The sequence below is a fragment of the Pinus tabuliformis genome, chromosome 8 (genome assembly GCF_031772625.1).
Source record: "Pinus tabuliformis cultivar Carrire ecotype Pingquan chromosome 8, CPIR1, whole genome shotgun sequence".
Taxonomy (NCBI): Eukaryota; Viridiplantae; Streptophyta; class Pinopsida; order Pinales; family Pinaceae; genus Pinus; species Pinus tabuliformis.
The window spans coordinates 1,631,117,469-1,631,140,696 of NC_142294.1; the positions used below are offsets into that span (position 1 = coordinate 1,631,117,469).

Genomic DNA, 23,228 nt, shown 5'->3' on the forward strand with positions numbered 1-23,228 from the left:
CTCAACAAGGAATTTGTGCATGTGGTGTTTACATCAGAACATCAAATGCACAAGCTATAGAAATTTATTGGAATGCTGGTCCGGGGACAAACAACAGAGCTGAAGCAGTGGCTTTAGCGGGTCTTCTCTCCTTCAGCAATTTTCTTGATATTCCGAATCTGCAAATCTATGGAGATTCCAAGGTAATAACTGACCATGTTTTGTCAAAGCAACACATAAAAAACATTCATCTTGTTGGATGGTTGGACAGGATTGCAGCGTTATGGAACAACAGGAGGGACTATTCTATTTCTCATATTGATAGGAACAAAAACAAAAAGGTTGATGCTTTATCTAAAAAGGGTCTAACCTCGCCCCAAGGTGTATGGAGAATGCAGATAAAGGCGGACAACAATATCTACCAGATCCAGGATTTTCATTTTCAGGGCATATAGCATTAAAGAATGGTAGAAAATTTTGGTTTTTTTATAATTGTCTTATCCATACATGATAGTTCTAGCAGTGTAGGTACTTCTTCCTTATTTGCAACATACATTGCAGATTCTGAAAATTTTTTTTGATCCCTATCTCATCTGATATCCGCTCAGTTTCCGGGTATGTATCCTGGAAAATTTTCATTATTTTGTCAGTTTCAAAGTGGGATATGTTTTCAATCTACAGTTTATCATCAGGCAGTAACATAGACATTGTATATGTATATCAATCATGGTTTATAATACAAATATATAGTTTTTTTTCGTGCTTAAAAAAAAAAACAGTTTTCATCGATTTAGAGAAATATTAACAATTGAGATCATTAAAACCTTTTGGGACAAGATTAGAGGAACTAATTTGGAACATAATAGAATGTGGAGGTGGATTAATTTAGAGAAGTATGAACATTTAGGATTATCAAATCTTTTGGAAGAGGATTTTTTTTCATATTTATGTTGGGATTTTATGTTATTAATTTTATTATTAATATAAATTTATTTTAATTATGGATTTAGCAATGTAGAGATATTATATTTTTTGAGGTGTAAGCTTATTTTAGACTATAAAATTCGAAAAAATGTTTTACTTTTAGAGAATTTATTTTTTTCCAATTGTTTTATATAATATGTACATAGTTGGCATGAAAACATTGTAATTAATGAGTATTGAAATATTATATTTATGGGTCACATCGTTCATATTAAAATATTTTTTTGCTCATAAATATATTTTTAAATATAGATCACAGAAGCCTAAATTCAACATTCAATGGTATTTAACCTTGAATATTTTATGTATTATCCACATTAAATTTTATTATAATTCTTAATAGCTTTAAATGTCACAGTGATATTTTATATTAATAATGGAATGAATTACATATCTTCCTTCTATTTTTATTTATTAGGAAGCAATTGAATTTTTTTATTCTTAATTACTTTTTTTGGACATTGAAATATTTTTATTATGGTCAACATTAATATATTTTTTTATACTTACAGTGAAATAAACTAGCATAGATCTATATTTGCCAAGCTTGGAGAGGGATCAAATCTCTAACGCAAACCTTTTTTTTAGTGCAAAACTTGATGAAATGTTTGCACCTCAAGATATTTGATTTCTCTCTACTCTTGATCCGGAGTTAAGATGAATACTATAATAATATTTTGTTAAAACATGGGACTCTCTCTCTCTCTATATATATATATGGAAAATCTATTATAAATCAGTGTTCAAACCAACAATGAGGACAACACTCCTTATCTATGAATGCAAGTTAACTCATCATTGTTATTCAAGGAAAACCACGTCACCTCGAATTATCCACTATTGTTATTCAAGAAAAAACACGCCACCCAGAAATACCCACTGGTGGTCCTTAAAAAGACATGTTTTCACAATATCCTTGGGAGTTGGATTGTTAACCTATTTCCTTACGTCTAAAGAAGAAGAGCTCTTAGTCAAGCACAAACAGTTTTAGGGCATACTCCAAGCCCCCCATACACATATATGTGTGTTTTATTAATATTTTTAAAATATAACACACATATATAATTAATATATTTAAAATGTAACACACTTTGAAATATTTTATTATTATTTTTTTTTTCCGTTATACCTTCAATTATAAAATATTTATTAATGAGAATAAGGACTATATATATATATATATATATATATATATATATATATATATATATATTACTCAACATACATATTCAAATATTTTTTTTTATAATCTATAATAATAAAAATTTGTTATTAATATTTTTTAAAGGTTATATATCAACCTACATTAAAAATTAAATAAAATTTACATACCCTCACTATGAAAAGTGAAAATATAAGAAAATTTATATTTTGAGTTACTTTAACTTTATATGAAATTATATTATTAGTCCCTGCCAAGATAAGGTTTTAGCAATAGATTTGTTTGTTGATCACTATTAGTTTAGCATTGACCAATGCACCTTATGTTTACCTTTGAAAAATAAATATTTATTTTCAATATTATTAAAAACTAATTTTCAAACATTTGATTGGACCATAACTTGAAGGTTTTATTGCAGCCTTTGCACAAAAAATGCCATGTGATAACTAGCTCACATATTTTATGCAATAATTTATTGATATGCTTGCAATACTCATGCATTATTTTTAGATATTTGTGTAGTGTTTTTGAAGTAAATAACATATTTTAGATGATTTATTTTCCACCATAATTTAAGTAAGTTTTTGCATTAAAAAATGAATATGAGTATAAATAAATATATTTACCAAGAGTTACTTCTCACCATTATTTAGGTTTTCCATAGCATTTATGTAAGAGTAAAAAGGTAAATGTGTAGACTTACAAGTAGTTACCACCCATCAAAATTTATACATGTCCATGCATGTGAACAAACAATTAATTTATCCACTTCACATCTCAATTTATTAGTTCCTCCCAAAACAAGACTATAAGATTCCATTTACCTATTAATCATTATTAATTTTAGTTAACATTGACCAATGTAAGTTATAACTTTTTATGCAATCTTTCCGTGCGTACAACACTTCTTTAATAAGACATTGAAATATTTTATTTTATTTAATAATGTAATATCAATAATATTATTTTTACATGTCATATATCAACTTTCTATCAAGTAATAAACCGTGTTTTTCAACCTTGCCCAATATAAACAACACTCAAAATGAATAAAAAATTGCCAACAAAAAAAATTGTCTAGTGGGCAGATCAAACAGAGAACGTCATTTACCCTTTGGAAAGGAAAGTGGATGGCAATAACCAAGTTCCTTTAATCATGGGCCACACTGATGAAAAAGTAGGGAATGGGGATTGCACCCAACTTGAAAGGAAAATGAAGAACTCTCCAGGAAAGGCAAAAATGCAGTTTAAGAAAATTTTGAAGTGAGGAATGTTTGAATTTTTGGTGTTTTTTGGAAAATTTTCAAATGGAATAGTGTTATTGGGCAAGTGCTATATGAAAGTTTTATAAGATTCTAGGTAATTCTTGTTGTTTTTGTTTGAATCAAATAGGTTCATCCGAATTTTTGTGTCTTGTGTTTGTAATTTTTCTTTTTTATTAATACAAATTTATAGTTATTTTTAAAAAAAATCTAAGAGTAAATTATTTTTTTTTTACTTTCAATTACTTTATCTCTATATAAAATTATGTAAAATTAAGGTGAAAATGAAATATTTGATTAATGGTTGATATTAATTTTGTTTGTTATTATTATTTTTTAATTTGTTAATATAAGTTTGATTTTATTATTTTTAAATGTAGTGTTTCAATATCTCCCTAGTATTAGGCTTGAGAGCAATAAATAAATATTTATTTATCATATAACTATATTTATTTTGAGCTATTGAGAGGATTATTATTCTCTTCATTCAGTTCAATATTCACAAAGTAATATGATGTAATGACTTTGAGTCTATTGTTTAATTTAAGTAATCCTTAAAACTGAAACATTTATATTGCTTATATGATGTTTATCCACTTTTCAATTTAACTATTTATCTATCATCACATATAAAAATTAACATAAAAACAAAAATTACAACAAATGTACATACACACATATATATCAATTAGGTTTATCTCCGGTGCTTGAGAAGAATGATGGGACATTCCCCACCCAGATTAAATTTCCACAAATTATAAGATAAACTTTTATCTAATGGCTTCAAACCTATACCATGATGCAAAAAACCAAAACATATCATATATATTAAAATATTAAAATTATATGTTTTATAGTAACTAATCATTTTTTTCAAACAAAAATTCATAATATACCTATCACATTAAAATAAATTTAAATAATAATAATTCATATTTATTTTTGTAATTATGATAGAATATATAAAAACTATATATATATATATATATATATATATATATATATATATATATATATATAATTTTACTAATTTATTTATAATCAATGTTATCCATATTATATTAAAACTTAAATTATAAAAATTATAAAACATGTTAAAAGATAATATTAAGTTCATATGTGTAACTATATCTATTATTATGGTTTTATTAAAATTAAAAATAAGAATCTCTATTAGCTAATGAGAGGTTGCCATGTCAATTTTCCTAAACACATTTGGGGTTAGGCTTTACTAATAAACCAAGAAGATGTGATCTCTATCTCTATATACACAAAAATCTGAAATTTATAAAAATAAAAATAATATTATTAAGGGTTAGACTTTACTAATAAACCAGTGGGATGTGATCTCTATCTCTATATATACAAAAATCTGAAATTTATAAAAATAAAAATAATATTATTAGATCTAAGACTTTTGTGATCCATAATGTATATATCAGTCTTTTGGATTAATCACATTGTTGAGATTAGGTGGACATTTCGAACTAGCTAATGTGGTTCATCCTCTTGACAAGGTGAGAAATCAGTAGATCTGAGGGAATAAATAGCAAGGATGCATCACTGCTCAGAGTTAGTTGTTAGGTAATTTGTTAAATTGTTTAATAATTTAGTTGTTATGTAGCTAATGTGGTTCATCCTTAGGACAAGGTGAGAAATGAGTAGATCTGAGGGAATAAATAGCAAGGATGCATCACTGCTCAGAGTTAGCTGTTAGGTAATTTGTTAAATTGTTTAATAATTTAGTTGTTATGTAATAAATAAATATTATGTTTCGATATTATAAATTGATAATATAAATTTAGCTAGAATTTTATCAATTTATAATATGGAAACATAATATTTATTTATTACATAACAACTAAATTATTAAACAATTTAAAAAATTACCTAACGGCTAATTTCCAACTACTAACTCTATGAGCAGTGATGCATCCTTGCTATTTATTTCCTCGGATCTACTGATTTCTCACCTTATCCTAAGGATGAACCACATTAGCTGGTTTGAAACTTCGACCTAATCTCAACGATGTAATTAATACGAAAAATTGATATATATATAATCTACATTTTAATTCCAGATCTGAGGGTTTTCAAGTGGCGGAAGAACGGAAGGGGGGACGACTAGGGTTGTGGTTTTCGGAAGGGATTTTCTCCATGGACGGTTGTAGAGGAGGGAGCTCCACTCCCTCCTACAAAGAGGTAGTGGCCAACAAGGGAAAAAAACCTCCTGAATCAGGCAAAAGTAACACAAAGGAAGGAAAAAAAACAGGGAAGAGGAAACAGAAAGCATCAAAGTGAAGGAGAATGATGGCACAAAAGACAAGGAGGAAAATGAAAAAAAACAGGAAATAAAAGACATAAAACAAAAGGGACCGTGCAAACCCAAAGTTGAAATCACTCCCAGAGTTGTTTTAAATGACCCAGCGTTGCAGGCGCACAGGGAGCACATGAAGACCTATGCAATAATATGCAAATTCATGGGACTATGGCTCACTGAAAAGGCTTTACAAACTTGGATCAGATACCACTGGAAGCCTAAAGGGAGCATTGATCTTCATCTAGGATCCAAGGGATTCTTCACCGTGGTGTTTGCAAATATTGAAGATAAAGACAGAGTGTTTGAAGGCGGGCCCTACTTCTATGCAGCAGCAGGGCTCTATATGAGGCCGTGGATGATGAACTTCATACCGGAGCAGGAAACTTTTACTTCAGTACTGGTTTGGGTAAGACTCTATTCTCTACCTCTAGAGTATTGGCAAATAGAATCACTAACTGCCATAGGCAATAAATTAGGAAGGTATGTCAAAACTTCTGAAGCCACAAGAAGGGGAAAATATACCTCCTTTGCTAGGATCTGTGTAGAGATGGATCTATCGGGAGCTCTTCCGGATGAGGTCATCTTGGAGGTTTTTGATGAGGAATGGGTGCAGATAGTTGACTACGAACATATTCCATTTAGATGTCATAAATGTCATGAACACGAGCACCTTCTAAGAGACTGCCCTCTCAGTAAAGCAGAAAACAAAAGCAAACCTAACACAATGAAAGACACAGATAGCTTTCACAAAGCAGTTCACAAAGGAAAAAGCGGCAAAAAAGGGACAAAGCAGCACCAAAGTGAAGGACAAAAGGTTAGGCCGAATCAGTTCCAAGTTCTTGGAGAGGAGGAATAAACAGCAATTGAAGATCAAGTAATGAAGGAGGGTTATGATAAGCATGAGAGGGAAGAAGAACATGATCTGGAACAAGTAAATGAAAAACAAAAAGAGATCATGATGAGTGAATCAGAAACGGAAATGGATCAGGAAATGACCCAGAGTGAGATGGAAATGGAGGATTATGAGCTACAGGAGATTCTTGACAGAGAAAACCTAGATCTAGAAGGGTTCTTGAGTAAGGGAACAACTGGGGGGGTAGAATCTCTACCACAAGAAGAATGCAATCGAATAAAGCAGTTGTTCTTATGGAAAACCCAGGCAAAGGGCGCGGAAGAAGTAAACAACATTGAAAGACAGGGTAACCAAGGAGTGAAAGCAATAAAAACAACTCCAGGGTTAGCACCGAGAAACCTAGGAAAAAAAAGAGGCATAAAAAAGCAGAATGAGCTGCTGATGGAATGTGGTAAGCTCATGGTAGACTCAGGTAAGATGAAAGATCTAACTAGTTACTCCTTTACCAATCTGTAATTATGAAGTTCACAACTTGGAATATCAGAGGTCTAGGCAGTAAGAGAAAACAGAGACTGTTGAATAACAGAATGAAACAGGTAGCTTCAGATATAATTTATGTCCAAGAAACGAAGTGCTCCATTCAAAAGTTAAGGCAAATCCATAGTGAATGGCTTAGCAGATTTGAGTTTCTAGAAGTCAAAGCAGAAAATTCAGCAGGGGGTATCCTCACCCTCTGGAATCCCCAAAAATAGGAATAGTTGATGCGGAGGCATCAAGGAACTATTTATCAGTTGTTATACAACCTGTAGGAGACAGAGACACTTATCTAGTAACAAATGTATATGGTACTCAAAGGTTAAATGACAAAATCAGGTTTATTGATTCCTTGGTGGATCTCCAAACCAGACATGCAGGGCTACCATGGGTTATAGGAGGAGACTTCAATACGATTAGATCTCTCTCGGAGAAAAAGGGGGGTGCAAGAGCTCTAAATAAAGATTCCTAAGCCTTCCAAATCTTTTCAAAAAACATGAAGCTTGTGGACATTGAGACAAACAATGGTTTATGTACATGGAACAATAAAAGAGGAGGAGATTCCAAGGTAGCATCCAAGCTAGACAGATTCATGATCTCTGAGGATCTCATGCTTCTAGACAAGGAAATAATAGCAGGAATTCTTCCTTTTGGAGGCTCAGATCACTGGCCAATTCAAATGGAGATTAAGGGCATTGGCACCCCAAGAAACAAACCGTTCAGGTTTGAAAATATTTGGCTTTCACACCCAGAATTCATCAGCAACATTGAAAAATGGTGGGTGGAGGACATGTAGTTTCAGGGATCAACTATGTTCCTGCTACGTAAAAGATTAAAACACATCAAGCTGAAGCTAAAAGATTGGAATAAGAAGGAATTTGGTAATATTTTTACGAGTAAGAAAATTGTGGAAAACAAAATCCTAGAACTCAATCAAGATTTGATCAAGGATGGCTTTGATAAAGACAAAAATGATCTAGCAGAGAAACATCATCAAGAATGGGAAATGTTGTGTAAACAAGAGGAAATTTTTTGGAAACAAACATCTAGGATTCTATGGCTAAAAGAAGGAGAACGTAACACCAAAGTTTTCCATAGATCCACCATTGCAAACAGAACTCACAACAGAATCTCTTCAATCAAGGACGAGGAGGACCAGATTCATCAATCCCATGGGGATAGAAGCAGTGTTAGTAAAGCACTTTAGTGACATTGCCAAGGAAAACTATTTAGTTAGAGAACCTTTCATCAAGGACTTAATTCAACATATTCCCAAACTGGTTTCCAGAGAGGATAATGGTAATCTCAACAGACCTGTAACTGAAAAGGAGGTCAATGAGGTCCTCAAGGAAATGCAAAATGGCAAGGCTCCATGTCCGGATGGATTCAATGTGGATTTCTTCAAAGCCTGCTGGAATATTGTAAAAAAGGATATTTTATAGGTTGTCGAAGATTCCAGGCGGAACAAAACCATTTTGAAAGCTCTCAACACCTCCTTTATAGCCCTTATTCCAAAACAGGTTAATGCTCAAACGCCAGAGAGATATAGGCCCATTGCTTTATGCAATGTAGTTTACAAGATAATTTCCAAGGTGGTGGCTAACAAACTCAAACCCCTGCTACCCTCGCTTGTCTCGGGGGAACAAGTTGGCTATGTGGAAGGTAGACAAATTCTGCATAATATAATTCAAGCTCACGAGGTGGTTCACTCGTTAACAAGTAATAAGAGAGCAGGTATGATCATGCAACTGGACATAGCCAAAGCATATGACAAAGTGAACTGGATATACATCAAAAAAGTGCTCACAGCGTTTGGTTTTGATCATAATTGGGTCAGATGGGTCATGGCCCTGGTGACTTCATCCAGCTTTTCAATTTTAGTTAATGGCTCTCCTTCTAAACTTTTTCTTCCTTCTAGGGGACTTAGACAGGGAGATCCGCTCTCTCCTTTTCTCTTCATCCTCATGATGGAAGGGCTGGGGCGGTCCATTAAGCATGCTAGAGTAATGGGAAGAATTCAAGGACTCCAACTTTCGGAGAATGGTCAAGTTCTAACCCATCAACAGTTTGTAGATGATACCATGTTACAAGGAATTCCCTCAGTTAAGGAAGCGCTTGCTTACAAACAAATTTTGAATGATTTTGCTATGGCAACAGGTATGGAAGTCAATCTGTCCAAATCAAAAATCTTTTTCTTTAACACCCATATTGCTATCCAAAGAAATGTCTCCAGAATTCTAGGCTTTCAAAGAGAATCCATTCCCTCCAAGTATTTGGGAGTTCCTCTAACAGCTAAACCCCAACACAATAGCATATGGGATCTGTTAATAATTAAAATGCAAGATAGGGTCAGGAAATGGACAAGCAGATCTTTAAATCTAGCTGGTAGACTGGTTCTTACAAAGGCAGTACTTCAAGCTATCCCAATATTTATGCTATCAGCCCTCCCAACTCCAATAGGAGTCTTGCAGCAATTCAGAAATATTCAGAAAGATTTTCTTTGGGGAAAAGAGGAAACAAGGAAAAAATGGGCTTTAGTCTCATGGGACAAGATCTGTATTCCCAAGAATCAAGGAGGCCTAGGTTTAGATAATCTAGAGATTCTTAGCAAGGCTCTAGGGGCCAAACTTTGGTGGAGGTGGGTCAAGGATCCCAAAGCTCAATGGGCAAGCATCTGGAAGGATAAATACGCCAATGCCTGGCCTGCTTCTGAGATCATACGAATGTCTGGAATAGTGAAAGGCTCTCCCATATGGAACAAGGCCTGGGAGAACAGAGTAGTGGTTCAAAAAAACAATTTTTGGGAAATAAGAGAAGGCGATATGGCACTTTTCTTGGAGGACAAATGGAAACAAGAACCTAATCTTCTGAAGGAGGAATTTTTGGACCTCAAGCATGAGACAGACAAACAAGGATTAGTAAAAGTGAAAGACTTCTGGGAGCATTCACACAATGTAGGAAAATGGAGAACATGGAAAAAAATAGATGGCAGAGAGGATAGAGCCCTCAACAGTAAAGTAGAGTCCCTTAAGAGGATTCTGGATCAGAGGAGGATTTTAATGACTGAAGGGCAGGACCAACTAAGATGGGGTAACAACAAAGAGGGCAACTTTAATATCAAGGAAGCAAAAGGTATTCTCCTTGATCTGGAATCTCAAGCTCCAAATAAAACTTGGTAGAAGCTATGGAGGCACAAAGGCTGGATGAAAATAAAATTCTTTATGTGGTTGGTTCACCACAGGAAAATCTTAACCTGGGACAACATTAAAAAAAGGGGTATGCTGGGACCCTCCAGATGCTAGCTATGTGAAGCCCAGGAGGAGACTATGGAACATCTTCTCAACAACTGCATTTTCACTGCCAGGTTATGGGATTTCTTTACCAACATCTTCAATAAGTCTGATAGAGACAAAGAAAGTATCACCAACACTCTAAACAATTGGAGAAATAACTTTTTAGATTATGAAGTTCTCAACTCTGCCTGGGCTCTCTTGCCAAGTTTCATTATATGGAATGTATGGAAAGAAAGAAACAAAAGAATATTCAAAGAGGAAAATAATTCCTCTCTTCGCCTGGTAGAGCTGATCTTAAAATAGCTTAAGGAGACAGTTGGTACCACAGTTAGGGATCTCCCCAAAAGTCCTCCCTCAGAAGAAGAGTTAAGAATTCTCAGGCAGTTAGGCATGCAGGGGCTTATTCCACAAGGCCTAGACAGGAAAATAATCATGAGAGAAAAGGTTGAAGAGTTCTGGTGTCCTCCCCCGGAAGGTTTTTTAAAGTATAACATCGATGGAGCTTCTAAAGGCAACCCGGGGAAGGTTGGCTTTGGGGGAGTTCTTAGGGATGATACTGGTAGCATAATCTCCCTCTTCCATGAGCACTTAGGAAAATCCACCAATAACATGGCAGAACTAATGGCTTTGGAACAATGCTTAGAACTTCTGATATAGAACAATTGCCAAAATGTCATAATAGAAGCTGATTCAGAGTTAGTCATCAACGCAACCAAGAGAATTAGTAATGGAACAGGGCCGGAAAAGGTTACAAAACACTGGAGGTTAACTCGGGTTCTCCACAAAATTCAGGTACATCTACAGGAACTATGCACTCTCAAATTCATTCATGTGCGAAGAAAGGCCAACAAATTGGCAGACATTCTAGCCAACCAAGGGGTCAGATGTAAGGATAGTGCAATTTTAATGGAGGGGAACGCAATGTCGCAGAGCAACCTGAGAAAACTCTGCCATAACCAGGCGGAAGAGGACATAAAAGTATATAGAGGCAAAACTAAAGAATCCACCTAGTAATGGACAGAGGTCAGATGGTTTCACAATTTTGGACAGAGAGGTTTACGATGGAAGGTGGGCCAGGGTTGGCCTTAGCAGTCAGGGTGACCACAATCTAGAATATTCCCAGTGCAGGGCGAAAAGTTTTCTCAGACAGAAGGAATACTAAAAGTCGCAAGCGAAGGCATCAGTTAAAGCAACAACATTACCCAATCTTACAGTGGCAGAGGTCAAAAAAGCTTTCGAAGTGGTTTTGTTGCGATCGCATCGTTTTCATGACAAAGGTGGTTTCGAAAATAGGGCAGCGATGCCATACAGTGCATGACACGTGGACGAGGGCCCGGTCTAAAAACCACCCTCATTGCACTTTAAAGGCCGACAGCGTCGGTCGTGCGATTTTTGGCTCAACCGTCCTATGGCACAAGACAAATCAACGTTCTAGATCGAGCAAGCAGTTTAGTTGGGCCCGGAGGTTAATCTTCCTACCTCTTCATGGCGCGATGTAGACCTCAGCTGTCAGATCAAAAGAGAAAATGAACGGCAGTGATCAAAAGATAGGAAGGGTTCGTGTGTGTGGTTACACGTGGGGAGGGCTCATAGGATCTAAGATGCCCGATGATTTTACGTGTTGTAATCAAAAAAGGGTTAGGAAGGAACTTTTTGGGAAACTGAGGAATAGGCTTCAGCTGGGCATTTTCCTTTTAGCCTATTATCACACAGTGTGATGGAGTTTGTACATATTGTAATTTTTTGTTTGAATTAATGATAAAAAGGCACGACTCTTGCTTTAGCAAATATATATATATATATATATATATATTAAAAATGAGTATAGAATCATTTTAATTCCATAATTATTTTTAAAAGTGCAAATTTTTATCTAAGTTTTACACTTAAAAAATAAATTTATATTTTGAAAAAATTAATTTTAGTGTTTAATAAATTTAAAATATGTATTGATATATATATAATTGTGTATATATATGCACTTGTAATAATGAATCTCGTTGAGAAATTATACAATTTAATTTATGTATGTTTCAAAAACATTGTAAATGGAATTTTGGAATTGTATTGGGTAAATAGTTGAAAAGTAATATTGATAGACACTACAACTCCAAAATTATAATATCTCAAGAAAGATTCATTATTAACCGCGTTTCATTGCATTAATGTGTCCACTGGCTGCCATCTGTTTCCGTCTTTATCACGGAAAACAAACAGTTTAAACGCGTTTCATTGCATTAATGCTTCCACTGGCTGCCATCTGTCTCCGTCCTTATCACAGAAAACAAACAGTTGAAAGTGTTTCACTTAATCGAGCGGAGCAGGATAAATTGGTTCACCATTGTTGATGCATAGGAAGGCCTATCAGTCTAATGAATGGATATAGCATTGATTGTTAACAACTTTCATGCCCATGCAACCACGTCGCATCTTTGTGTAATATGCACGTTGCTTTTCTGTTTTGTGCATTGTTTTTTATTTAAACTTTTTTTACGGTCTGTGTCTTCATGGTTTTGATGATGAACCTTCTTTGTAGATTAAAAATTTTTATTATGTGATTTTTATTGAAATTTTTTATTTAATTTAATTATTTTTAAAAATTATTTTAAATAACATTGAAATTAAATTATTTATATATATACAAATTTAATTTAAATAATAATAAAAAATTATGATTCCACATAAATTATAAAATTTAGAAAAAAAAAAATTAATGATTAAATTCAAGTATTCAATTTAAAACAAAATCAAACCTAAAATGAAAACACCAATTTTATTTTTATGGGGTATGCTTGGATTATCTTGAAATCAGGTTTGAGGAATTTCAAATCTTTGAAATTTAAAGATGATTTGGATGGCCAGGATTTTATAACCCCAGATTATCCTTTCTTAAATCTATTTGAAAATTTAGTTAAAAATTTGAAAGATTAGAATTTAGATATTAGTTATTAAGGTTAAGATAATTAAAAAAACAAAAAAACATAAAATAAAATTAGACTACCACAAATGGAAAGGGCAATTTAGATTTCCAATCGACTGGTGCGCGGCTTCGAAGAAAGTCCCAACCTTGTGATTACAATTGACACCGATCTTTCCGTTTCCGGCCGCGCATGACAACTGTATATCGTCTGGACGGCAAACGAGCAATTTCCCAACTATTTCCTGTGGCTCACACTTCATGGGGTCCACCGACGCGTGGTTTCTTCACACACCCGCCTTGGATTCTCTATTATATAACAAACCCTCCCCATTTCACAACAATTCAAGCTTTAACCCTCTGCCTGCGTTCAATACACCATTGGGGTTTCAAATTGGGGCTTCGGCATTCACAATAATGGTGGAATTCGAGGATTTCCTGCCCAGTATGGCAGAGAAATTGGGAGAGCGCGATTTCATGGCGGAGCTCTGTAACGGCTTCCGTCTTTTGGCAGATCCTCAGCTGTGTTTGATAACTTTGGAGAGCCTGAAGAGAAATTCAGGTCTGTTAGGGTTGGATTCCCTAACGGATTCAGAGCAAAGGGCGATGATGAGCGAAGGGGATTTAGACGGCGACGGGGCTCTGAATGAACATGAATTCTGCGTTCTAATGATCAGACTCAGCCCTTCTTTCATGGCTGAAGCAGAGAAATGGCTTAACAATGCTATGGTAAATGATTTCGAAGAAATCATAAACCAAAAATAGTTCATGTATTTTTAGTTCTGACAGGTGAAAAGAAATTCAGGTATTCATTGAGGTGTCTGTAACAGATCTGGTTTAGCAACATGGCTTCCAGTTTATATGGATAAATGTATCAAATGAATTATGGAAAGAAGGTTATGTGATATGATGTGTTTTAACATAGCTATCAGCTGCTGTATTTTGTTCAATGATATTTAACTAAACATATTTTTTGAAAGATCTGATGGTCACTAATAAGTATTCTGCAGTGACTCACAGTATACAGCATACACATAAGCTTCATCATAATGGATGATAAAGAAGAACAGAGGTCAAATATGAAATATTTGATGGTCACTAATAAGTATTCTGCAGTGACTCACAGTATACAGCATACACATAAGCTTCATCATAATGGATGATAAAGAAGAACAGAGGTCAAATATGAAATATTTGATGGTCACTAATAAGTATTCTGCAGTGATTCACAGTATACAGCATACACATAAGCTTCATCATAATGGATGATAAAAAAGAACAGAGGTCAAATATGAAATATTTGATGGTCACTAATAAGTATTCTGCAGTGACTCACAGTATACAGCATACACATAAGCTTCATCATAATGGATGATAAAAAAGAACAGAGGTCAAATATGAAATATTTGATGGTCACTAATAAGTATTCTGCAGTGACTCACAGTATACAGCATACACATAAGCTTCATCATAATGGATGATAAAAAAAACAGAGGTCAAATATGAAATATTTGATGCTCACTAATAAGTATTCTGCAGTGACTCACAGTATACAGCATACACATAAGCTTCATCATAATGGATGATAAAAAAAAACAGGGTCAAATATGAAATATTTGATGGTCACTAATAAGTATTCTGCAGTGATTCACAGTATACAGCATACACATAAGCTTCATCATAATGGATGATAAAAAAAAACAGGGTCAAATATGAAATATTTGATGGTCACTAATAAGTATTCTGCAGTGACTCACAGTATACAGCATACACATAAGCTTCATCATAATGGATGATAAAAAAACAGAGGTCAAATATGAAATATTTGATGGTCACTAATAAATATTCTGCAGTGACTCACAGTATACAGCATACACATAAGCTTCATCATAATGGATGATAAAAAAACAGAGGTCCATGCATAAGCTCTGTCATAGTTGATCATTAAAAATTAGATGTCCAGCTCCAAAATAGATGGAGAACAGTTGGTATTTGGTTAAATACCTTTATTGAATATATTTCCAAAATTGTTTACAAATCATCCAAAAAGTATCTTGTACTAGAGAATATGAGAATATATATATAAAAGAAGAGAGTGTAAAATAATGGAAAACCTTAAGGGGATTTTGATGAAATTTATAAAAGAGTATATATTCAGAGGCAAAGAAAAGAATGGAAATTAATTTTGGGGGTTTTTGGATGAAAAAAAATTTAGAGTGTTTAGGGGATTTTTTTTATGGTGTTGAATTTATTTCCATTATAAAAAAATATTTAAATTAATTTGAACACTCTCACTGTTTTTTGAAAAAAACAAAATTGCTAGAAAATTTGGCTCTATTTTGATGAAATGAGAAAATTTGGTTTTATTTTGATGAAATTGGACCAATTTTTTTGGAAATTGGGGCCATTTATTTTGAGGTTAAACTATAATTTTATTTTAAATTATTATTAAAAATTATAAAAATAATCAATATATAAATTAAACATATAGGCATAGTTTAATTTATAGAGGAAATAACCTTTTTCACGACAGTTTCTTTGGTTAATTGTAACCAAAATCTAGTAGAGATATTTAAAAACTCTTGTTTAAGTTGTTTAATCTATAGATTTCAATTAAAAGATGGGAAGGCAAAAACTGTTAAGGAATGAATCTCTTAGCTCTTAGGGGAGAGCACTTAAGGCTACCAAATAACATTGCTCATTTCATTGATTAATCAAACAATCAATACATATCTTATAGAGTTACATTCGAATAGGGAGATCAAACAAACCCTTAAAAAATAGGATCTAAGTCCTAAATACAAACAAAAATGTTTTCTCCATTATTTTCAAGTCTCCACCTTAATGGAGAGAGGATTTATTTCCACACCTAATATATCCCTGATTCCCTAAACAACTCGAATTTCATCTTCCCAAGAGGCTTGGTGAAAATGTTAGCAACATTTTCACAAGTATTACAATATTCAAGAGAAATATCTTGGACTGTATCTTCTCTCTAACAAATTCATGAAACTGAGCATCAACATGCTTTGTTATTGCATGATAAACTAGATTATTTTCCAACGTGATTGAGCTCTAGTTATCACATCTGATCATTGTAACTTTCTTTTGTTTTTCTCCAATATCTTGAAGAACTCTTTTTAACCAAACAACTTCACAAGTTGTTGCACACAAAACTTTATACTTGCCTTAGTGGATGACAAAGATATAGTATGTTGTTTCTTACTACTCCACGAAACAATCCCAGATCTAATGCTAAAAGCATAACCTGTAGTATATATCTTATCATCCAGATTACCAGCCTAACCTGAATTTGAGTAACCTGTTAGCTCAACATCAAATGAATCTGTTTACTTAAGACCAAAATCAATCGTTCCTTTAAGATACCCGAGTACATTTTTCACTATGCTACAATGGATTTTCAGAGGTCCTGCCATAAATTGGCTTAACACACTAATAGAGTATGCTATATCAGGGTTGGTTGTAGTAAGATAATTTAAGATTCCCACTAGTTGTCTATACATTGTACCATCAACCTCCTTTGAGCCATCATCACTATGAAGTTTCATACTCTGTTGCATTGGAACAAAAGCAACTGTACACTTATCCATTTTAAACTTCTTAAGCAATTCATTGACATACTTACCGTGAGAAACAAAATTCTGACCAGCATCTCTCCAAACTTAAAGACCTAGAAAGTAATGTAACTCCCCAAGATCTTTCATCTCAAATACTTGTGACATCTGAATCTTAATTCCATCAATTAATATAATTGAATTTGCTATAATAATTAAATCATCAACATACAAATAAATCAGTACAACTTGCCCCTTTGAATCAAATATGGTTTATAGGTTTGGATCACTTTGACTCCTCATAAAATCCTATTGAAGAAATAAGGAATCTATCTTTTCATACCACGAACTCGGTGCCTTCTTCATCCCATACAAAGTTTTTTTAATCCACAAACTAAATATTCCTTCCCCTTTTTCACAAACCCTCCAGGTTGTGTCAAATACACCTCATCCTTTAAATCACCATTTAGAACAGCAGAGTTTACATCTAATTGGTGAAGATTCCAATGGTAGTTTGTAGCTAATCCAATTAACAATCTAATAGTGTTTATTTTAGCTATAGGTGCAAATGTTTTTGCATAGTCAATGCCCTCTTTTTGTGAGTACATTTTTTCCGCCAATCCGTCTTTATATTTATCTATGCTACCATTTGCTTTAAACTTGGGTTTGTACAACCATATACATCATATATGTTCTTTACCTTTAGGTAATTCAATCAATTCTTAGGTTTTATTTTTCATTATTGAGTCATATTCTTCCTTCATTTATTTCCTCCACACTTCATGTTCATTGACTTCTTTAAATTTCTTGGGTTCTATGACATTTAAAACACTACTTATCAAGGCATAGTCCTTATAACTTTCAGGTAGGAAAATCTGGTGTGAAGATCTACTTGGAAATCCAATGTCTTCTTCTCTGTTCTTTGAAGGTTCGTCTCCATCTCTAGGTGAACTCTGACTGTTGGTAGTATCCATATCACTGGATTCTTCCTCAAGCTTCTGTTGCTCTCTATCTTCAGCTTCTTCTGTAGTGTCTTCAACTTCAGGAAATATGTGCCACCTTTCATAGTTGTTGTCCTTGTTGCCTTGATTTGCTTGCTCATGGAAAATTACATCTCTACTTGCAAATACTTTGTGAGTAGAAGGATCAAACATTTTGTAAGCTTTAAATTATGAACAATATCCTACAAAAATACATTTGATGGCTTTAGCATCAAGCTTCTTTCTTTTATACTTTGGAATATGTGCAAACTCTTTGCACCCAAATACCCTCAAATGATGAATTGCTGGTTTAAAACCATACAAGGCTTCAAATGGAGTCTTGAGATCAAGATACCTTGTTGGAATTATGTTCTTTAAATAAACAACAATGCTAATGGCCTCAACCCAAAAATCATTTGAGAGATTCTTACCTTTAATCATACTCCAGGCACACTCTACCAACATTCTATTTTTTCTTTCTGCAACATCGTTCTGTTATGGAGTGTAGGGTATTGTAAATTGTTGCACTATTCCATGATCCTTGTTGTACTTGATGAAGTTCCTCAACCTGTACTCTCCCCTTTGATTTGAATGGAGGAGTTTTATGAACTTCCATGTCTACTTGTTAACCATGTTTTTGAATTCTTTAAATTACTCAAAAACATCACTCTTTCTCCTCAGGAAGTACACCCAAGTGCACCTTGTGAAATCATTAGAAAATTCATGGGCTGGTCGCAGGTGTTAATGATAATCATTCAAAACCAGAAACGATTTCTTCAAGTTCAAGTGGAACTTCTTCTCGGGTTTCCTTTGGAGTATCAATCATCAACCTTCAATTTTAGTTATTTCTGCTAAAATCGCCGAACTGTTTAAATTACCCGAAATATGGTAAACCTTCACTTTTTCCACGGAACAAAAAGGAATTAAAACCTTGGTTCATAACCTCATCGCTTCCACCATTTCAAACCTTTAGCACGTTAAATCTCCACCGTCGATCTCATTCCTCAATCCGACGGTTATCGCTTCACCCGCTCGCCAACTAGCTGGATGATCTCCATCGTTGATTGATCCCGCTTGATCCAACAGTGGTCGCGTAATCTCGCATGGAATCTTGCGTGATGTATAATAAGCCGTGAGAACACAAGAAAAGTGGTTTTCTCGTGCTACGTGTCGGCCGTTAAGGCTAATCGTGTGAATTTTCAAAATACCATTTACTACCTTAAGACCACGAGAGATACAACTTACACCTACGAAGATCGTTTTCTATTCTAACTAACGCATGCACTTGTTGGCACGCGATGACCATTAGATTTGTTGGAATTGTCGATTGGACGATTAAGATCTTTTCCTGGGTTTCTCGCGAATTTATCAGGTTTTCCTTGTTCCGCCAAGATTTAACACTTCCGCCAAGTTTAGTTCTTATTTATCATATTCAGGATATCGCTACTAACTCTGTGATTTCGAATATATCCAGGTTATTTCAATGCACAGTGAATGAAGATTTAGATGCGATAACACATGATTATACAAAACTCTAATTCTAAAGGTTCAAACTGGAAATCAACAAAACTCATAAATATTTCGAACGAAATTAAAACCTCCAGGATTGACCATTCATGCACAGAATTCACAGAGACATAGAGAGATTTCAAATTTTACAATCCAATCCTCCATAGCCAAATCTAGGCACAATCCGTCAAAATCCCCTTCTACTAATTCAAAACTTACATAAATACCATTACATACAACAATCATATCCTCAATCAATGGATCGAATCTGTCTAATCCTAGATAATATCTAATCTACATTATATTCTCCTCACGAATCTCAACTAAGTCTACATACTTGAATTAAGTACAAGATAATTCAAATCCCTGAATTCTAGCTCAAATCCTATCTAGAAAGCTTTTTAAAGTGATAGCCAAAGGATCCCACTCCTTTGCTTGTAAACTTTTTTTGTACTTTTGGAATAAAATTCGAAGTCTTTTGTCTTCAAGCCTCATGCTCCTGCATCAGACTCCTGAGGACAAAATTCTTTATGGGCTCCTGTCCATGAGCTCTTCTATAGAACTGCCCAACTTCTGTAGCATGGCATCTGTCATCCAGGTAACATCAACAATTGTTTGATCCTTCCACTTGATCAAATACTGAAAATACTGTTGGCCTCTTGTTTTCTTAAACAATCTCTTATCTAAAATCTTTTCTGGCTGCAATGCCTTTGTTGTAGGTAACTGTTTTAGCCAATCAACCTCTTGTTCTTCCTTGTATTCTGTTGTATCATCTACATTTCCACTTTCACACATGTACAAATCAACAACATTGAAAATTGGAGATATTCCAATGTCAAGGGGTAATTCAATTTCATATGCATTTGCAAAAATTTCCTCAAGACTCTGCATGGTCCAATTTTCTTAAATTTTAACTTGTTATACTCCCTTTTTTGAAATATTTCCTTCCTCAGGTGTGCTAAAATCAAATCTCCAACCTCAAAATTAACTTCTCTCTTCTTCAAGTCTGCTCTGCTCTTGTACTTTATGTTGCTTTCCTGTAACTAATGTTTTACCTGTTCATGTATTGTTTGAATCTCTGAAGAAAAATCTTCTCCTTTAGCACTTCTCATTTCAGCTTTGCCCAAGTCTCTTAATTCAGACACTCCTTTTGGGTGCATTCCATAAACTATATGGAATAGAATCTGCCCTGTACTCCTATTAGGAGAATCATTATAAGCATATTCAGCTTATGCCAAAATTTGATCCCACTGTTTTGGATGTTCAATTACAAGACTTCTTAGAAGATTACCCAAGCTTCTGCTTAGAACTTCAGTCTGTCCATCAGTTTGAGGATGATAAGCTGAACTAAAACTCAGTTTAGTACCAAGTTTCTTCCATAAGGTCCTCCAGAAATGACCAACAAATCTGGTGTCTCTGTCTGAAACAATGCTCTTAGGTAACCCATGCAACCTTACAATCTCCTTAAAAAACATATTAGCAATGTGAGTAGCATCACTAGTTTTATAACATGGAATAAAATGTGCCATTTTAGAAAATCTGTCAACCACAACATAAATTGAATCATTTCCTCTTTGAGTTTTTCGTAAACCCAAAAAAAAATCCATACTTACCATATCCCAAGGTTTATCTGGAATAGGTAATGGAACATACAAACCTGTGTTTTGGCTCCTTCCCTTTGCATACTGACATACTTTACAAATTTTTACATACTTCTCCACTTCAAATCTCATCTTCGGCTAGAAATAAAATTGATTCAACTGCTCATAAGTCTTTTCTGCACCAAAATGTCCTCCAAGTCCACCACTATGTTTCTCCTTGATTAAATTTTCCCTCATAGATCAATTTGGTATGCACAACTGATTTCTTTTAAACAACAATCGTTCTTGCAAGAAAAAAATCCAGCCACTTACTTCTATCTAATAAAACAGGATTTTTACAAGCTTTAAATGCCTCTTAAAAATCTAAATCTTTCTCATATAATTCTTTAAGAAAATCAAAACCCATCACTTGAATTTGACTTTCCTGAACTAGGATAATTTTTCTGCTTAAGGCATTTGCTACCTTGCTTGATTGGCCATTTATATGTTTTAATAAAAAATTAACACTTTGAAGATATTCTACCCATCTTTCATGTTTTTGACTAAGCTTTGGCTGTTGCATAATGTATTGTAATGCATGATTGTCTGAATAAAGTATAAACTCCTTAGACATCAAGTAATGTCTCCACTTTTTCAATGACTGCACAACTGCATAAGACTCCTTATCATAAGAAGAATATTTCTTCTTTGATTCATTCAGGTTTTCATTGAAATAAGCTACAAGTCTGTCCTCCTAACTTAAAACAACGCCAAAAGCTTCTCCACTAGCATCACATTTCACTTGAAAAGGTTTATTAAAATAAGGAAAAATTAAAATAGGTTTTTCAATGATCTTCCTTTTCAACAGCAGAAAGTTCTTTTCTTATTCAATAGTCCATTTAAATGGCCGTTTATCCTTCTTTATAGTGTCAATAATAGAAGCATTGATCTTACTAAAATTCCTTATGAATTTTCTATAAAAACTAGCAAGACCATGGAAACTTCTTACCTCAAAAACACTTTTCAGTGAAGGCCATTCTATGATTACATTTATCTTCTCTGGATCCATCTTTAATCCATCAGCAGAAACAAAAAAGCCAAAATATACCAACTCTTCCTTCATGAATGAACATTTCTTTAAATTTAGCAGTAACTTTTCTTATTGCAGCTTTTGTAAGACATAACTCAGATGTCTCATATGTTCCTCTTTAGATCTGTTGTAAACTAATATATCATCCAAATATACTATTACAAATTTACCAATAAATTCTTTCAGCACTTCATTCATCAGCCTCATAAATGTACTAGGAGCATTTGATAACCCAAAAGGCATTACCATCCATTCACACAGTCCTTCATTTATTTTGAAAGCAGTTTTCCATTCATTACCTTCTCTAATCCTTATTTGATGATACCCACTTTTTAAATCCAGATTTGTAAAATATCTTGCTCCACTTAAACAATCCATCAAATCTTCAATTCTAGGTAAAGGAAATCTGTACCTGATTGTTATTTTGTTGATTTCTCTTGAATCAGTGCACATTCTCCAGCCTCCATCTTTCTTTGGACTCAACACTGTTGGCACTGCACAAGGACTCAAACTCTCTCTAATCAGTCCTTTATCTAACAATTCCTAAACCTGTTTTCTGATTTCTTCATTTTCGGTGGGATTCATCCTGTAAGCTACTTTATTTGGCAGATTTGTCCCTGGAATCAAATCTATATGACGACTGTTTTTTCTAATGGGTGGTAACTCATTAGGCAAATAATCTACAATGATATCACAATAATTCTCCAGCATCTCCTGAATTTCAATTGGAAAATCAGAAATTTTAGTGGAAGTAATTATTACCTTTGGTTTGCAAATCAATGCAAAATTTATCTCATCCTCTTGAATCTACTGCAGGTATTCTTTTCCACTCCGCAATAGAGTCTTTGGATCAGATTTTTTTGATGCATCCTCTTCTTCCATAGGCAGCAATGTATGATTAACACCATCTTTACCAAATTTGTATGTGTTCTTTTTTCCATCATGCATAGCTCCTCTGTTATACTGCCAAGGTCTTCCCAGCAATATGTGACACACATCCATAGGCATCACATCACACAGAATTTTGTCTTTGTATCTGCCCAACTGCAACTCCACTTCACATTGTTCCTTCACTAACAACTGATGTCCTTTTTGAAGCCATGACACCTTGTAAGGTGTTGGATGCTTCTTTGTCTTTAATTTCAACTTTTCCACCACTTCTGTAGAGACCAAATTATCAGTGCTGCCAC

The 23,228-nt window shown here is 33.9% G+C and overlaps 1 pseudogene; it reads left to right on the top strand.

The window, feature by feature from the left end:
• The first annotated feature begins 13,636 nt into the window (after nucleotides 1–13,636).
• Nucleotides 13,637–14,209, top strand: LOC149242381 (calcium-binding protein KIC pseudogene; annotated as a pseudogene).
• Nucleotides 14,210–23,228: the final 9,019 nt, after the last annotated feature.